The sequence below is a fragment of the Pholcus phalangioides genome, unplaced genomic scaffold (assembly GCF_987345545.1).
Source record: "Pholcus phalangioides strain wild (caught in Gottingen) unplaced genomic scaffold, Ppha-v1.0 ptg000015l_1, whole genome shotgun sequence".
NCBI classification, from domain to species: domain Eukaryota; kingdom Metazoa; phylum Arthropoda; class Arachnida; order Araneae; family Pholcidae; genus Pholcus; species Pholcus phalangioides.
Window position 1 is genome coordinate 112643957 of NW_028301608.1, and position 20500 is coordinate 112664456.

The window sequence follows — 20500 nt, forward strand, 5'->3', positions numbered from 1 at the left end:
TGTTTTGCACGACGTCATACCCTTTGTTCGAAAAAAGCGTGTTTGTACATCACACCCTCTATGGTTCACGGATAGCGTGCGGAACCTTTATCTTGAAAAGAAAAGAGCATTCAGAGAGTATAAAAGTGGACGAGGTGACCTATCATTGTTTACTGATAAAAGAAGACTGTTGAAGAAAGCGATAAGGGATAGTAAAAAGCAAGTTGAATCTAGGTTGGCAGATAACATTGGCTCTGACCCAAAATCATTTTTTCGATACGTCAATAATGGATGTAAGGGGACAGTTGGCCCCCTCTCGATAGGAGGCTCAAAAGTAGAGAGCAATGTAGGCATGTGTAGTGCTTTCAATGACTTTTTCGCGTCGGTTTTTAATGGAGAAATGATATTCGATATACGGGTGTTGCATGGGGTAATAAAACGCTCAACGATATTCAAGTGGAAGACGTGGAGGTCCTAAATCTTCTAAGAAATGTATGTGCAAGCAAAGCACCAGGACCAGATGATATCTATCCCAGGGTTCTCAGGGAAGGTGCTAATGAATTGTTGGGGCCAGTCGCACAGATATACAGGAGTAGTGTTGCTGAGGGTATCGTCCCGAGAGATTGGAAACTGGCTAACGTTGTTCCGATATTTAAGAAGGGTAGTAGAGAAGTGGTGTCTAATTATCGTCCAGTGAGTTTGACGAGCTCCCTCTCGAAAATTTTGGAAATTATCATCAAAAGGCAGTTTGTGAAGTGGATAGACGAGAATAATGTATTGTCGGATAATCAGCATGGGTTCAGGAAGGGGAAGTCATGTGTAACTAACCTCCTTTGCTTCTATGATTACGTGACTAAGGCTTTGGGTAAGAGCAAAAATGTCGACGTTGTTTACCTTGATTTCCAGAAGGCATTCGATCGGGTCCAACATGGCAAACTCTTGAAGCGTTTACACGAGATTGGAATAGGGGGCAACTTGCTGAATTGGATAGAATCGTGGTTAAGAGATAGGTCGCAACGAGTTATGGTGAACGGGGAATTCTCTGGTTGGACAGACGTCACAAGTGGAGTTCCTCAGGGAAGTGTCCTTGGCCCCATACTTTTTTCACTTTTTATCGACAAACTCGATCAGGGTATCGATGGAATTACTAGCAAATTCGCAGATGATGTGAAGCTAATGGGGGTAATCGGAAATGAAAGCGATAGGGAGTTGCTCCAGACCAACTTAAACAAGATTGCAGCATGGGCAAATGAATGGAGCATGACGTTTAGCGTAGATAAGTGCATGGTCGCTCATTTTGGTTCGAACAACCCACGGTTCTCTTACGAGTTGAATGGTGTCACTATCCCGGATGCAACTAGAGTCACCGATTTGGGAATTCTCATTGACGAGCGACTTAAGTTTTCTGAACATTGTTCAGCGGTTGTCAAAAAATCGAATAGAATGCTTGGTCTCATTTTCAAAAGGGTCTCTTCGCGTTCTCCTAAAGTCATTCTTCCGCTTTTTCGAGGCTTAGTTCGTCCTGGACTGGAGTATGCTGTAAGGTTTTGGAGACCATACCTACAGAGGGACATAGACTTGGTTGAAGGGGTGCAGAGAAGAGCTACGCGTGTCCTTATTGGCACACAGGGCTTGAGTTATGAAGAAAGACTTCATTTTTTGAATATGTTTACATTGGATGAACGCAGGTGTCGAGGAGATATGATCGAAGTGTTCAAAATTTTCAATGGGATGGATAGGATGGACCATGAACTTTTAGTACACCGCCAATCGACTGCTTTTACAAGGGGACACCAGTATCGATTGGTGAGGGACAATGCAAGGTTATGGTGTCGCAGGGAATTTTTCTCCAATAGGGTTGTTAATAAATGGAATAGCTTACCCCCGGAGGTAGTAAATTGTAACACAATTGACACGTTTAAAAAGAAATACGATAAACATGTTGGGGTAAATCGAGAAGCTATCCATTCTTAGAATAAGACAACCATAAGTATTCTTTATGGGCATTGTATAATATTTTATCATGTGTATATATTGTTTGTAATTTGTGTTAATTGCATTTTTAATTGGGTTGCTGTATTTTTGAAACATATGACAACCATATTTTTATGGGCATCTTTTTATCAGCCACCTCGTTGGGCATTTTGCCTGTTGTGGCGTTGTATTTGTATTTGTATTTGTATTTACGAAGCGACACATGCCGCTATTACTGATATTCCATCACGACAATGACCGTGAATATTTCTCGAAAGTTATTCGACATTACCTGTGAAAAGCTACAAAATGAGAGTTTTATGGGTGACAAAGTCAGTGCTATAACTTGAATACCATCAAGCATTTATGGATTGAGCTCCGTAGACGAGTCGGAGTCAGAAATTACGTTAATTCGATAGTTTTTTCAATTGCGTGAAAAAAGAATGAGGGAAAAATACCCACTGAGAGACCATGGAGCAAACTTATTGGGTTCATACCAAAACATGGCAAGTAGTTATACAATTCGAAGGTTTTTCAATGAAAAGTTGACTCATTCTACTTTATTATATTGCCCATGACATGACGGATTTGACTATTAATTTTTTGCATTCTTGTTTGTTTGTGTCAAAAGACTTGACCCACCATAAATGGTGATCAATTTTTTTTTACTGATTTTAAAAAGTGTAGATAAAAATTTTTTTTGGCCATAATGGTTTATAACGATATTCAGTGTTTGTGTTTCATATGATAGATTTTATTTAAAAAAATTAAAATACGAAATTCGTAGACAAATTTATTGTTGTCAGAAGACTTTTGAGCGCTACTGTATCTCTGTCCAGAGCGATACGCATCAGCCACACATATATTTGTTTTGGCAAATTCTACCAAGTCTTACGTGATGATTTATGTACTCAGTCGGTGAAATTCAAGGAGGCGGCAGTGAAAGAGGTTTGTAAATACGACCTTGGATTTCAGCATATTCCATGGTAATAGTCGTGGCCAAGTACGACAGGATCGAAAAAAAAAAAAAAAATGTATATATATATATATATTGTAATTGAAGGAGAAGAGAGACAAATGAATAAAAATTGGAGAAAATCCTTGAAATTGAATGACACTTCACACACGCCTTCTCATGAGCCCTAATCCTAATAACACGGGACGCACACGCATTTTCTTAAAACGGTTGACGGTTTTCCATGAGCAATTAAAAAAACATTCAAAAACCAGAAGTGGTGGCAATTTCTCATTTTCTCCCCTCCCCCCCCCCCCATTTTTTTTGTAAAACTAACTTGATCTTCATCATCACCATCTTCAAAGAGCCATGCTAACGTGCAGCGTGGGCGAAAATTTCAAAAGCGAGAAACGCTTTGGCACTTGCGCACACGTGTTTCGACCATCAACGAGTGTCTGTCTCAATTAATAAGTGGGAAGAAGACTAAATTAAATGGACAGAGATGCTTATCGTCTATAATTACTATTCATGAATCTGAAGGATAACAACACCCAATGTAATTCACAGGAATGCGATATTCACCAGATGCGAAGAAGGGAAACAAATTAAAATTATTTTCTCTATGTAGAATTAATAAGTTTGTTTCATGGTATAGTACTTATGAATAAAAAATAATTATGCTCTCTCTCGTAAATTTAAATTATGAATTTATTTCATTACTTCAAGAAAAGGTTCTGTAATTTTTGAATTGGAATGTTATTTGTAACTGAGAAAATATTTTCAAGTTAATTTTGAGATGAAGATATTCCATGCAAATATTTCGATAAAAATCTTCCGCTACTAAAGTTTTATGTAAATTTCATGGAAGAAGTGTTATATGAATTTTGTGATAAAAATTTCCATTTAAATTTCATGTTAATAGAAATACAGTTGATAGAATCAAAAGTAGAACTTATGATACATTTCAATTATACGCAATGACATTATTTCATTAAATTTTTTTTATATTGATTTCGTAGTAAAGATAATTAATTTTTTTTAATTTTGTAATGAATTTTTTTATTTAAATTTTTTTACTTAAGTTCTATATTTGATAAAAAAAGTTTCAAATTTTTAATTAAAATTTCTAAGTTGATTTTAAGATAAAAAATTTTCATGTAAATATTGTGATGTAATTTTTCGTGAAATTTTGTAATGAAAATTTAAGACAAAGTATTATTCGTAAGTAATTGGACCAAATTTTTTTTACTATTTAAAGCACACCATAAATCCTCAAAAAATGGAAAGTTGATCAAACGTGTACATTAAAAAAAATTACAATTTTCAGAATTTCTTGAAAAATTTCCATTTCTTTACTCGTAATTTTTTTTTTTGAATATCCTTTCCAAAAAATTTAAATATCATTTATTGAATGAACCTTCACTTCATATAGAAAATCGAATTTCCATGAGAAAAATAAAATAATTGTGGACAGAACAAGTGGGTGTTTGTAAAAAAAATTCCAACTTTCAACTAGATTTTTAAAATTAATAAGAAAACAAATAAACATTCAGTCTTTCGATTCCGTTCGTGAAAAGACAAGCTTTTCTCCAGTTACGAAGTTCTTTCTTACCTTTTTTCTGTTAACAAAATAAGTGGGAGGAAAGTTTTTCCCACGTCGAATAGTGTTACAAAGTAAGTACATACATAGGTATACAAGATCTACTCATTCGTAATGACAGTTTAATGAGATGGCAAAACGAACGAACAACAACAAGAAGAGGCTTTTAACGGTACTTCGATTGAAACCCGGAGTTAATGTGTGTTCTCTTTTGATGAAGGAAGGCATTTGGACAAGAAAATTGCAGGTACTTCACGTACCATTTCCAGAAAGAGAGAGGACTCCACCCACGACAAGTAACAAGACCGAACCTCTCTCTACCTTAAAACTTATAATTTTCTATGTCTCTATCATCATCATCATCACACATCATTCACTTCCAACGTTTCCCTTCTTCATCATGGAAAAAAAAAAAAAAAATAGAAAAACATGTTACGCATGTAATTGAATATCGTTCGGGGGAATACGGGACGCTCGTTCGATACTTCAAAAAGAAATTCTAGCAATTGTAATGGGGATTTGGAAGGCAAGAATTCTTAATCACGGCGGTCTTGATGATGTAAATTCGACAATTGGCGTGAAAAAAATTGACGTGATGTTTTCTCGTATGCTGATCTTAATACTTGGCTTAATTCACAAAAAAATTTCATCCTATTTTCATCAATTTTCTGAATATGTATAAAATTCATCTTATGAAATTAGTATAGATTTTTTTTGATAGAAATTTAGATATATTACAAACATAGACACATGTTTTGCAATTTTTTAGTATTGAACCACTTTATGCAAAAACTGTTTTTTCTATTGAAAAATCTACTTTTTGACATTTGTGACTTTGTTGCGCATGTTTTCATGCGTTTCATGTAAAGAAAGCATCATTCTGCAGTGCATAGTAGATTACATCCATATAACAACGGTTTCAAAATTTTAGTCGTTGATAGTTTTTAGCTGTTATTATTATTATTTTGAAACTGTTGGAAGAGACAATGAGTGCTCACAAAATTCGACATTCGTTATAGTGATCTCCCCTCCCACGCCCCAAGTAAAAAAAGGCGTGATATTAGTAGGATATTCTATTGAACGTTTGAAAAAATAATTAGCTTCTTAAGATAGAATGTTTGAACGGAATAAAAAAATTGTACTATTCGTTTTGCTTTCCATGTAAGCGGGTGTAGTGGCAGAGTCGTCCTTACAGATGTGCGACAGGTGTGGTCGCATCGGGCCCCGCGTTTCGGGAGGCCCTGCACTTACAGTAATAATAGTGCCTTTCACAAATTCTGGAATTCTGCATTTTCATCTAGAAAGAAATATTTTCTGGAATTCTCTGAATTTTCATCAATTTCTGGAAACACTTTTTTGGAGCAGTTCGTCAGCAATTTTTTAGCCATTTTTGACACCCTTCCTCCCCCGTCAACAAAATTTCGTCATCAGCTCGTAAATCGTAATGCAGATTGGTGGGATCATAGACATACACCGGGGGGGGGGGGGCATGCGTTATGTTTTAATTTAAATCTCTTATGTTTAATATAATCAATTTCTGTTGATTTCAATGCTATTTGAAGGGTATGAACTCAAAATTTATCTTTAAGAAATTAATTGCGACCCACCCTCTAAGCCATACATGGTAAACCCTTGTCCCGCGGACCAAGTATGGCCTTGGGGGTTACTTGATGCGGCCTGCCCCCTCCCAGACCTAATTTTGTAAAAATGAAACTAAGCGGTACATTTTCCGATCACTGAAGTGACTCGCGACACATTTCCAGAACACTTAAATGATCCGTGGCACATTTAGAGATCTCCTGAGTGACATTTGGCACACAGTTTTAAAGCACTAAAACGGCCCCCGGTGCGGTTCTACATCACTCAAGTTACCCGCGGCACATTCTCAGATTATTTAAGTGATCCCCGGCATAATTACGGATCACCTGAGTGATGCGTGGCGCAGTTCCAGAACACTTAAGCGGCTCGGACACATTTTCAGCTCACTTGGATCCGCGAAACATTTAGAGATCACTAAAGTAGCTCTCTAGGAGACATCAATAGGGAGATTTTTAGTTTAGGTGTCCGCAAACTATCGAAAGGTTTTTCTCGTTTTTTTGGTGCACGAGTAAGACGCCATTAAAAATATTTAATATTTTCATAAAATATGGTTGATGACGTAAGCATTATCCAACCCCCCCCCCCCATCGAAGCTGACGTAATTCTTGAATGACCCCTTTCATTTATTTTGAATTTTCATTGATGCTGGAATTATTTCTTGCATTTACTCTCCAATATATATCCTCCCAATATAAAATTCGGGGTTGGGGGTGGGCAAAATTATCAAGACGCCCCCTAGCTCTGCAATTATTTTCGCACCGCTGTGGGCCCCGCCCTTAAGGGCAGCCCTGTGTAGTGGAAATGGATTAGGTTAGAAAATAATAATCAAATTGTAATAATTGATTGCACACACCTATGTACCGAATTCTTCGATATCAACAGTCTAGATCAAACACAATTTTGGCAAACGAAAAACAAGAATTTTGTACATTTCTTTGCAAAAAAAAAGAAGAGTCGCAACAGATTTGAATTCGGGCATTGTATTGGAGTAATTGGATTGAATGGTCTTTGCAGATCGTTGTATTAGATGAAAAATAGCATGGGATATAATAGGAAAAAATTAGAAAGTTATTTTAACGATCGTTATGACGGAATGGTTGCAATAACGCATGGTCGTTGTAACGAGCGTCAGAATTTTATCGGCTATACCCGGAATCCTGAAAGACAGCCTTTATCTCATCAGCCATTTGCCGTACACGTATGGTTTTCATTTAAAATATGCTGAAAATGTGTTTAAGAATCATTGTGTACCAGTTTCGAGAGTGAGCATATAGTATGACGTAAAATAAAAAAAAAACTAAATTTTTTTATGGCCCCCCCGTTCTCTAATCACTGATTGGAAAGATGTTATCCTGTCTTTGCTGAGGCCAACCAAAAAAAAAATCCATGGTTATTCATTATTTACTTATATTGTTCATTATTCGAATTTGAGATATTTGAATTCAAAAAGTGGAGAAAAGTTGGGAAAGCATAGCGTTAAACTAACGGATAATAAATAGCGTTGAAACTAACGTTTCCTTCCTTTATGCATTTTCCCATTTTACCAACTTTTCTCCAATTTTGAGTTCAAAAATATCTCAACGAATATTACACATAGAAATATGGGATTTTTTTTTTGTTGGTCAGGAGAGACAGTGTAACAACTTTCTAACGGAAGTCACAGGACGTGGGAAACCATATAAAAGTTTAAATTTTTATTTTATTTTATGACATACCGTTAGTTCGAAAACTCGAAACTGGCACAGAGTGATTCCTGATCACATTTTGAGCATTTTTTTCAATTTAGAACCATGCCTTTAAGACGATCGGTCGGTGAGATAATGGTCGAATTATCTTGTATAACATGGGCTAAAATAATTGATGGTTTTAGGTAAGTCGTAAAAACCGATAATTATTCTATAAAAAAACAAAATGCATAACAATACATGCAGTTTTAGGAAAATGCAACTTACGTAGCACACATTCCCCGTCACAAGTACCATATAAATCCCTTCCCCCCGAGTGGCGCAGTGGTAGGATTGTCGTCTTCCACTATGGAGGTTACCATCAAGGTCCATGGTTCGAATCCAGTCAACGGAACATTAGAAACTAATTCTTTATCTACGGAGCCTGGGTCAAATACCGGCAGACGGAGACCTTCATTTCCCCCCAACTCCACTGGTTGGAAACTGATGTATGTATGACCGTTGTTGGCAGTAAAATAGCCAAGTATCATTAGGAGTTGAAAAAAAAAATCAGGATTTTCATGCTTTTTCAGCGGGATGTCATACATTCAAAGATGGCGGCATGATTCAAAGTACGTCTCGACCTTAAAGAAGTCATCCACCACCATATTAAGACATACTGTATAAAACTTTACAGTAATTAAGTCAAATTATTTTTTTGTTTTTCGCTGTTTATAAGTTGACTTTGTGGTCATATAGTAACTGTGTATTTTATACCCTTTGTATGCATAAGTATTATCATTCTCTTTATAAGCTGCACACTTTATTGCGCATTCTTCGATTATAGTACATGCATTATTCAGTTTTCTAATGAAATTTTCCATTAAAAACGACGCAAAACCCACGTTCGGAGTTTTTTTTTTTTGTTTCCTCCAGTTTTTACGATCTCAAATTTCGGGCACGTGTGTTTCGTACATTCATTATGACGAAAATTAAAAATAAGGGGTTTATATTATAAATTCATAACCAACTATTAACATTTAAAAGTACAGAATTTTTTCAAGAACAGATTTCAGTTTTGAAGAAAAAACGAATAAAATATAAATATTTATATGCGTAATATAATTTATGAGAGAGCAATCACTTAGCGATATACACACACTGGCTGTACTGGCTTCACAAGCTGATGTCTCATGATGAAAATACACAAGTTGATTGATTACGAAGTTGACGTTGACCCTTATAGGGCTAAAATACTTGATGCGAATAATCTCGAACTAAGCCCTGAAAAATCGATAATTATTTTATAAAAGAAAAAAATTAGTCTGTAATTTCAAAGCGTCAAGTATCTCATGTCTTCCAACCATATTAATTATTTCAAGCGTGGTACGAACTTCAATATTCTATGCCATAAAAATGCACGGAACGTCAGTAATTATTTAAATTCCCATTAATTGAACTACACGTGAATGCATCTGATATCATGTCAAATTTTTCTATCGGATCAACGGAGGAAGATCAACTTAGAAAAAGAAGCGTTTATTTTGTTTTTTCTTATCGGATGGGCAATGGACGGACGTCTCGTCAACCTTAACCACTGACCACAATATCTGATCAGAGCCCTTTCCCGCCAATCCATCAACTTATCCACTGAATAATAAAGACGACACGAAGATAAGAGAATGTTATTGAAATAAATACGCTCCGATATTTTCCCGTGTTGAATATTCATCAGGTGAAACGTGACACTTTGTTATGCCCCGTCGAGTAAAAAAAATTGAGGTATTTTACGAGTTATATGGTCCCCATAACTGTGTATATTTATAGGAACATTATTTTTATGTGTTTAAGCAGAAAAGAAATTTTAGACAATATTTTAAACAATTTTAGAACATTTTATACGATATTTTAGAAAATTTTAGTCCATATTTTTCAGACATTATTCCAGACAAATTTGGGCAACCTTTTAGACAATTTTAGATAGCAGTTTGAACAAAATTTTATTCAATTTAGGCAATTTTAGACAATTCTAGACGATGTTTTAGAAAATTCTAGGCCATATTTTAGACATTGTTCTAGACAACATTTTATTCAATTTAGACAATTTTAGACAATATTTTAGACAATTTTAGACAAAACTTTAGACAATTTTAGACAAAACTTTAGACAATTTTAGACTATATTTTAAACAATTATAGACAATGCGTTTATATATATTAGTTATATTAGTTGGTTAGGCTATCACACACAAATACAAATACAACGCCACAACAGGCAAAATGCCCAACGAGGTGGCTGATAAAAAGATGCCCATAAAAATATGGATGTCATATATTTCAAAAATACAGCAACCCAATTAAAAATGCAATTAACACAAATTATAAACAATATATACATGATAAAATATTATACAATTTTAATAATTGAACTTGATTGAATGTCAACCATATATAAATATTTATCATTATTTTACTAAGCAGTAAATAATCTTGACGTTAATAATTAGTTTTGCCTCTAAAATTTTAGTTACCCATTCCCGGTCCCCTAAGAAGCTAGAATAAATATAGGGCGGCTTAGAAGAATCTGACCTGTTTTGAAAAAAAAAAAAAAAGCTGTTAAGGATAGAGACAAACGGCTTCAAACATTTAAAAGACAACATTCCAAAGGTTTTTTTTCAACTTCCATCCCAATTTCTATTCTTTATAACACCAATGTTGCAAATGACACGACGAGAAATGCTATATAAGCGTCACTAAAGTTGCGCATGTAGAAATGCTATGGTAAATGTTAAAAAAAAAAACTTTAAAACTTTTCTCTTTGAAATTCTTTAAACCGTTTGACAGTTTTTTAAATTCTTCAACAACTATTTTGAAATTTTTTTTTTTCAAAACAGGTAAGTAATTCTAGAGTATATTTATTGCACGTAATTTAAGATCGAACGACTACCGTAACATGAATTTAGGTTTTTCACGATGCCAAACTGAAATACCTTGGTTTTTTGTGTGTGTGTGTGTGTGTATTATTTTGCATATCATGTTATACAGGGCGTCCTGTAAGTTCTAATGCAGCCTTTATCTCATCAACCGTCCATTGTAGAGGTATGGTTTCAATTTAAAAAAATGCTCAAATGGCGTTTAAAAATTACCGTGTACCAGTTTTGATAGTGAAAATATACAGTGTGAAATCCAAATAAATAATCTAAATTTTTATACTGTCCCCCTGTCCTCTAACTTCCTGTTTGAACGTTTCTGCCCTGTCTCTCATGAGAAAAAAATAAAAAAAATGCAAAAGTCCAATATTTGTTAAAATATTGCAAATACCTCAGTGAATATTGCACTTAGAAACTGTGGTTTTTTATGTTGGCCTCGGGAGGTTGAACGCAAGATCTGTTATGATTGGAAGTTGGAGCATAGGGGAACCTTATGAAATTTTGATTTTTCATTTTGTGGCACTGTATTTTCACTCTGAAAACTGGTACAGGATAATTTTTGAACGCTTTTTGAACATTTTTTAAACTGGAACCATGCCTCTTCGACAAATGCTTCATGAGATAAACGCCGTGCTAGCACTTACAGGACACTCTGTACAGCAGCTTTGTTGAATTAGCTCATAGTTTCCCAAACTTTTTGTTGCATCGCCCCATTATTCTGAATTCTTTTTCTCTCATCGCCCCCAACTCAAGCGAACCCATAGGATAGAAGCTACGGGTATAACAACCCGTAGCTTTTCTATCTTCCCTGGAACCTTCCATCGCCCATCGGAGGGCGATATTGCCCACTTTGGGATACACTGTATTAGCTCCCTGTGACGCGAGAAAAAAAAGTGAAATTTCAGAAAAAAACTATAAAAATGGTTAATATTGACATATAGTCTTTTCTGCCTAATTTTGGAGAGAGAAAAATTATTACCTCATCGTGACTGCCGTTTGATGAAGTGGCCATAACTAACGTGAACATAATTATCACCAAAAAATGTGCCAAGTTGACGATGATCCCGAATCATGTCTTTTGTTATCGGACTTATCAGGGAGCTCCGGCCACTTCGCGAAGTAACTGGCTAATGCCCGAAATTCGGACATAGGCTGGGACAATTTACAACGAAATTGGCCAGATCGTGAATTGGCCAATTACTTTGTGACTTGCCCCGGCCAATGCCCGAATTTTGAGCTTTGGCAGTACCATATGTATACGTGCATGAATATTGTTGAACAATTCTATGTTCCATCATCTACAAATTCATAAAATGTTTTTTGATCTGCAATTTCCTATGAAAAATTTTCGTATTGAGAATAATCCCGAATTAGAAAAAAGTATATTTCGACAGCCGGAAGACCTGTGATTTGCGAATGAGCAGTGCACAATTGCCCAAAATAACTTTCCTTCTCTCGCTTAAAACATTTCGATCTAGCTTTCTAAACCATCTCTCGCTCAAAGTGTCAAAAATCATTCACATCTATCTATTACTTTCATATTCTACAAGTTTAATTTTCAAGTTCCAAACAGAGTAATAACGGGATGTAACCCTACCCGAAGTTGTCGGAGAAAATCTTCGACTCATATTGATCATCAAACAAATGGCGGAAAAAAATGAAACATACAATTTTTGAAACACTCGAGAGTAATATCGTAAAACTTTTTGAACTGAACATGGGCGATTTCTGAAAATGAGTTGTGATAGCGCAATTGAAATCGTACTCGACTTAAGCGGGGTTTGGTCATCATGTGTAGAGTTGGAGAGATTTTATTGAATTTTCAATAGTCCCGTTCACATGTGTAAATATTGCGGGAAATTGTAGCACCCGCTTAACGACTTTTTTCATTCGTAAGGAAAGAAATGGAGAACAGTCATTGGTGAAAACTCTCTCTCTCTCTCTCTCTCTCTCTTGAAGTGGGTTTTAAACCCCACTTTTTCTATCTCGTTTGCCGGACGAGCGCTCTACCAACTAAGCTATTGAGACAGACAGAATTCTTCCCCCTCCGCCGTCCTTGCAATGGACGGCGGTAACAATCTGCTAATATTGAGCCAGTAACCGATATCTCTTCAATGAGCGTTTTCCATATCTGTTGTATAAATGCAGAATTACCGGGATAGTCGAGTAATGCACCGATAGAGTTATGAGGCTGCACTGTATTTGTGTGCCTCATTTTACTTTTTGCTGGTATTTGTTATCATATAGGTGTGGGTACCATGTTTTTTTACCTGACTGTAGCGTTGCACACTCTTTGTTTTTGCTTGTATTTCTGAAACATGCTTTTTTTTTGCTTTAATTTGTGTATCTTGCTTTATTTGGGGCTATATTTGAGTAACGATGTTTTTTATTCATGATAAAATTTGTGCATCATGGTTTCACTTTTACTCACGTTTTGTGTATGCATGGTACATAATGATTTTGTTTTTCGATTGTGTTGCTACTTTTTGCTCTAGTAATGACTCCCTATCCCGTTTTTAATTTTTCCTGATGGGAAATTTATAAATAAAAAATTAATACAAATAACACCCTAGCTACACTACTTGTCCACAAATGACACTTTTCGTTTACGTCACACAAAGAGAAAATTTTCAATTAGCAGATTGCCAGTCTAAAAGTGAAGTGTTAGACCCTGGTTTAATGGTTTTTCAGAATGGGGAGCACAGCCATAAAGCGGCAAAAAAACACACACTCACATACACACACACACTACAGGTGCAGATTAAAGATAAAGTGATGGCCATCAGATACATACGTCGTGTGACACATAACTCTGAGTAATTAAATTAGTGGCTGTAAAAATTCTAACGGTGTTATCACACATCGGACGAATCGTGTCTTATTTCACTTTGCACAAAGCTATTAAAGCAAATATTAGGGTGGAAGGTTATTGTTTTTTATTTCGATAATTCGGACCAGAAGATTTTTTTTTTCGAATAGACCTTGGCATTTAGATGGTCGAGAAAACGTCATTATCCAGGTGTTGTCACGCAGTAAAAAAAAAAAATTAAACAAAAGTTTTCACTTCTGGTGCATTTGTTAACGCACTTGACGGTGTGAAAGGGGACCCGGGTTTGATTCCGGAGGAGACAAATCACTTTTCTCTCCAGACATTCGTTTCGTCATATAACATCCAGAAAATTCAATTTTCCAGAATTCCGGAAGATTTTTCATCTAAGAAAAATAGCCTTACAAGAAATCCGCTGAGACTAAATAGTCATGAATACAAATAATGCTTTTTTCTTATAAAAATTTTAGGCTATATTGTACGCGTCGAATATATTCGAAGGTGAAATTCCAGATGGGTGGGCCATACTCATAAATTTAATTACCCATTACGAACTGGAACGTGGTCTCCCAGTAGTCCTGGCCAACTCCTCGTTTTTTTTTCCCCATCGTTTTGTATTGTTTTGTACGCCTACCCATATAAACAAAACAAAATAAATAAATAACCCGATAATTAACCATTGAAGATAGAAGGTTGGTGGGGGAGCTGTGGGACTATTATGAATTCCGGTCATGTCGGGAAGCTGTTGTCATTCATCTGCGATCTGAAGCGAACATGTTCACTTAAAAAAAAAACACCAACAACACAAAGCTGCCCATTGTTTTCGGATCAAGTTTTGTTTCTTCAAAGAAGAGGGTTTGACCCGCAGGGTGCTGTTGTGTTTGATCCTCGGCCTATTCAAGGAGTGGCGACGTATAAAAATCAACGAGATAATGTTAATGAATTCTTAAACCTGCTTTAAATTCACCTTCGGCATCACGATTACGGCTTCTGATAACGGTGTGAAAAATCTTGTATTGTCTAAACTATATAAAAACTGGTCTCTCTCTCTCTCTTCTCCATTATTATTTCTTATTAATAGGAAAAGAAAATCTGTGATTATCTCTTAGCGTTTGTAAATGAACGTAAGTATTTTTAAGGTAAGCACACGTAATGTTATAGGTACTTTACTGATTGAGAATCACGTTGAGAAACGATATCAGAATGGTATCAAATCATCCCGAAAGTTCTTTAATAATTGTAAGCCTCCGTTAGTCATTGATCATTTTTGTCGCACCACGGTCATTTTCTGTACACGAAAGGGTTAATTCGGGACCTACAATTTATTGCCGATTCCGAACGGCAATTTTTTTCATACTCATCGAGAGGTTGGTGCGATAACCCCTCGATGTGGGACTGCGCCGTTTCTGTTGCACCCTTGTGCCAGGAAAGTTTCTGATAAGGAAATAATGATTTACTTTATTCCACTGAAGTTCGATGGATTCGGAAGTTTCTGTCTAGAACCGTGGCCCAACCCTTCAAATTGAGGTGCTTAAAATGCCGAACGGACTCATCATCTCCCATCTTCGAACAAAAAACTGTTTTTCCCGAGAGAGTTTTTGACTGTTTTTTGAGAGAGAGAAAGAGAGTGTGTGTGTGCGCGCGCGCGTGCGTGCGTGTTGCCCTAGCGATAATACTGACATCACACTTCGCTCAAAGGTGACGGATGTGTTTTAAGTTGCTCTACTTTAAGTACCCTTTGAGAATGCGTAGGGAGCTGGTTTACCACCAGATATGAGCATATGCGTAAACTCATATTGGGGCCCCTAAGCCATCGTCTTGGGCCCGCCTTTTCCATCTTGATCATTTCAATTGAAATATCGGCCCCCGAGCCATTTCCTCCCTCCCTAATATTTGCAATAACTTTGCTTCTACGGATATGAGCAGACGGCGTGCATGACCCCCCCCCCCTCCCCCACAGTAAAAGTGTTTGTGAGGTGCTGGAAGACCCAGAAATACATAGGCAACATTCGTCTCTAGAGATTGGATTGTCTAACATTGCTTTTAATTTATCTCAACACATCTTCTTTCTTGCACTTCCAATAAGAGATTCCTATGTCTAGAGAAGCTGGTTTCTGAAAAATATTAGGTCCTTTTCTATTTTGTTAAGAATATTTTCTCTCTTTATCACAATTTTTCCAATTGACTTTCCTTTCTTTAGTCGAATCCAAAATGGCTCCAAAACAAGGGCGGCGGGTCTGGCAGGGCTCCTGCTCGTGGGCTCAAAATGATTCTCATCAGGTGTAATTATATTTTTGTTTTTTTCACACTACAAATTCATATTAGATGGGCTCGTGAAGAGTCTGATCTAGTGACCCACCAATCATTCAGCCTTGGGGCCCAATGCGGGATATGGGGACATGGGTCTCCGTGCCGTGCCCGGTTGAACTTATGGCTGGGACTCACGAGGTTGGAACCCTAACAGCCTATTGAGAGGCATATTCACGAATCAAGATCTTTGATTATAGCCATCACCATATGAAAATCACCCGTACAAGAACTCCGGCATATGCTTTAACTGAAATAATCATGATGCTAATCATTGAATCATAAGGTGTTCATTTGAGTGGTCAAGCATCTATCCTCAATGGTTTAAGTGAGCACCATGACCCCTACAAGGGTAGGGCTGGTAGTGCTCTTGCACGGGGGGCTCGGGACAAACTTCGGTTTTTTTTTGTTTTTTTACACTGTAAATTCACTATAGAGGAGGCCCCACCGAAAATCTCAATGTTGTGGGGGGGGGGGGTAGCTTCAGGTTGAGGGGGCATGATCACCGCGATGCTCGTAGGGGGAAAGGAAAAATTTTATTCTTACATGAAATGTGCCCGTTAACTTTTTTCTCCCGGGATAGGGGGCGCATACTGTTTTTTATTTCACTTGCGCTAATCTGTTTCTCGGACAGAATTTCGATACCTGTGCGGAATGATATAACATGCTGCTTTATACAATATGAGGAATTTCTTTCTGCGCAGTAAAAATCTCTGTGTACATGGAAGCATTCTTAGGCTCTAAACATACATATTTTCTGTACTTATTCGACGTGTGAAAATGGGGCCTTTCTAAATTACTTTTAACTAGAATCGATAAACGGGAAAAATAAAATGTAAACCACACAAATATGCTTTCTAGAAAACAATTACACAGTAGAATATTATATTACATGTGCGAAACACATTATTAAACTAGAACACTTTCCGCCACCTATCAAGTAAAACTGTTACAACTCTTCGGTTGAAATTAGTGACGGGATTTTGATTAATGCACCGCATAAAGAGAACAGTGTGGTATCATATTAGTTATTATTTTTAAAAACAATAGTATTAATAGATATCAAGTTTGTCCCAAAAATTTAACAGTTAATATTTGTATATAGTAAAACAGCATTAGTAATACTCACGAAAAGAAAGGAGTCCGTGCTTGACTAATATTTCTATTTATAAAATTCTTCATAAGCATATTCTGTCATGTAATATGCGGTCGAAAGGCAGTAGTGGGGGTTAGAGCATGCCCAACAGCGCTTCACCATAAACGAGCATCATATTTTTTCGACGGATTTACTGTGATAAATGCCATCAAACATTCGAGGGTGCATATGAAGCTTCAGTTTGGATTGGAATTTGATTGGGCTTGATATGGTGCAAGGACCATATCAAGGTTATGCTGCGCCAAACAATGACCAAGCGGTACAATGACTTGTGGTAGAATATGCGTTACATACAAGTTGCACCATGAGAAGACCTATCACATTGCAATACAATATGAGGAATTTATTTCTGCGCAGCAAAAAACTCTGTGTACATTAAGCATTCTTAGGCTCTAAACATACATATTTTCTGTACTTATTCGACGTGTGAAAATGGGGACACGAGCATTGACGTGCACACAAGATCGATCTTTAGAGAGGGCACATTAAGTCCATGGGGAGCACAGGGAATTATCGAGTACTAACCTTCAAAAAGCATTTTTAATTAACAGAAATGGGTAAAGATAACATACGGTATAAAGGTATTCTTTTCCGATATTTTATTTTTTTACTGAAGTATTTGGAAATATTTTAAATTTTTTATCGTCTTGGGGAGGGTATGGTCGCCACTATGCTCTCTCTTGCGTACTACGCCTCTGACCACAAACGTATGAACTCAGGGCTGTTACTTCGCTAGAAAATTTCACAGCAACGTATAAATAAAGAAGTAGGGAAAACTTTGTGCTACGCAACATATCAACATACAGTATGAGCTACGATAGAAGCAGATTTCACAACGTGGATTATATTTTCTTCGGGTTTCATGAGTGAGACAGAAACGGGCGAAATGGAATCGCGATTTTAAAAACTAGGAAATGAGGAGCGATTTTATGATTTTCAATAAATAAATTTTGTCTTTCGATTCAGAATTAACATTAATTTATTAATTTTCATGTTTTCTCATAAAAGTGCGCAAAAGCACATTTGCGATACTTGATTGAATAAGATTTTCTTTTCAAATTATTTTAAGTCAGTTTTATGTTGAATTTTGATGCGTTATAAGATATATATGTGCTAAATAGCTCAATAAGTCTTTGAGGGGCAGACATTTTTGCAAAACTTATTGGAAAAAATGTAACCAGGTGCACCCACACTACTAATAAACTACACATGCACCTCATCCATATTCCTCTGCGGAATTTCTAACGAATTTGTTCGTGTTTGAATGTGTGTGTACGTGCAGTGAACCTAACGTGAAGTTTGTTTCCGTGTAATTCTTGTTATGCATAGTGCTGCTATCTGTACATAGTAAGAAAGGTGCACCCACTATGGGACCACCTGCTCCCCTTCAAAGAAGAGCTATTATATTGATTTGATATATTTACTCTCATCAGGACGTTTTTATTTAGGAAAATCTCTCACGACATCTCAAATCATCAACTTTACCCCCCCCCCCCCCAAGGGGATCATGACCAACACTTTGGGAACCACTATATCAAGGTAGTAGAGGTAAAGAAAGAAAACTGTTTTTAGGTAGCCTTATCTTAAGGGCGGCAAAATATTATTCGCCTCAGGCGGCAGAATTTCTAGTACCGACGCCGCTTGTGTGCACCTAGAAGAGCGTACGAAACTCAAGTAGCCCTAAAATTCGGGGGATTTGTATATAATCCAAGAATCAAGAAAAGCTTACGTACTTTTCTTGAATAGTGTGCCATAACTAAATATTTGCTTTTTTCCATTACCGCAATTCGTTTATCGACGTTGCTGGTGATATTTCATACCGCAGGGTTGGGAACCGCTGTTTTATAAGATGGGAAATCAAAGCGAGCGAACTGTTAAGCATATGATGCCGTATTATAACAGCAGTGTATTAAAGGACAGTTGACAAACATAATAAGAGACTGGGTGGTTCTATCTGAGAGAATACCTTAATTTCATTCATTCTGTTCTCTTCAGAATTCTTTTTATGGAAAATCATTCGTGTTGATGTAGATTAAAACCAGCCAAGTTCTACACAAGAACAAGATCACACTAACGCAATGTGTTGAAGAAAATTAAGAAATGATCTACAAGTGTTGCATCAGAGATAATTTACTTCCGAAATGTAACGTAAGAAAAGAAAAATCGCGTCGTAGTGTATATAGAATTTTAGAGTAAAATTGATCCATAAAATTTGAAATGTATTTCAACTGAAAGTACAGATTTATTCTCTACTAAGCCAACAAAAACAATAAGAAGTTAGCTACCACTACGGATATTCAACTAATTGAAATACATTTTTGTTTAAAAGGGTATCATAAAGAGTGATTCTTAAGAACTATTGTTACAATCTTTAGTACCAATTCCGAACAATTTTCTGGAAATTGTTAACTTTTAGACATCTTAGAGATTGAGACAAACAGTCAATTTAAACTAATTAAATAGCAGAAACAATGAGTTGAAATTGTAATTGAATACCATGATTGAATTATTGAGTGAAACGCATAAATCATGTCAAGAACTTCGATTTATCATTCTTTATCGGAAACAATTATTTATCACTATGATAAAAAATAAAAATTAGTGCAAATCGATATACAACTGATGATCGATTTATTTCTTCAATCAGTGTTGCTTTTTTTTTACAGCCGAGATAACAGTTATTAAGAGATTTTTGAACCTTGAAATTTTAACCTTGTAAGAGAAAGAAATGAAAGGATCCAGTCTATTTCAATTGTGATGCAGAAATCGGATCCAAATAAAGTTTAGCATTGAAATAAGGTGACAAAAAAGAAATTATTCATCAACTCAATAAGTGATTGATCAAATAAATATTTTCAACAATGGGTCATTGATAAAAAAAAGCATAATACCAGAATCAAATAATGATTAATGACCAGACTTACCTTTTTCGACCACCGTAAGTTTCAATATCAACATCCATCAACTTTTTTTAGGAGTAATTCTCACTTTTCTTTGGCTGCTGCTTTTATGCAATCTCGATTGTACATTATGTCATGGTCAGATTTCAATATCAGCCTCGTAACGTTAACGTATCACAGAGAATATAAAGATCCATATCTTGGACTTGAAGAAACTTTTTCTTCTTAACAGAAAGTGTGTATTAGGAGAGTTAAGATGACTTGTGGAATGGCAGTCCGGATAGTCGTAGGGCTGTCGTTGTTGTGTTATTGGATAAATATTGAGGAATTGCTCAGCGTCTAATACTTTAGGTGTTTCTGAACCTAATCAACATTTTCCGATATCGAAGGTTTTTTGTGAGGAAGTTACAACATGACGCACAAAGCAGTAGTAGCAGCAAAGTCTGATAAAAAAAAAAAAAAACGCGTACGCATATATGTACATAATCTTGAGTTCAATTCTCGGGGACAAGAGTTCACATCATTATCGTCTTGTCTTGTACGTTGTTCCAACACAACTCTTTCTTCCCTCCCACGCCAAGATAAGACACCGAAAAAAGCATCTAATCTC

General features: G+C 36.2%; 1 protein-coding gene across 1 annotated transcript in view; it reads right to left on the reverse strand.

Annotated features, from left to right (window-relative positions):
- The window catches only part of klu (zinc finger protein klumpfuss), a 114133-nt gene extending 94095 nt beyond the window's left edge, over positions 1 to 20038 (reverse strand). Inside the window, exon 1 of the mRNA XM_089245174.1 lies at positions 19915 to 20038. The gene's annotated coding sequence lies outside the window, so the exon portion shown is untranslated. The remainder of the gene's footprint in view (positions 1 to 19914) is intronic.
- Positions 20039 to 20500: the final 462 nt, after the last annotated feature.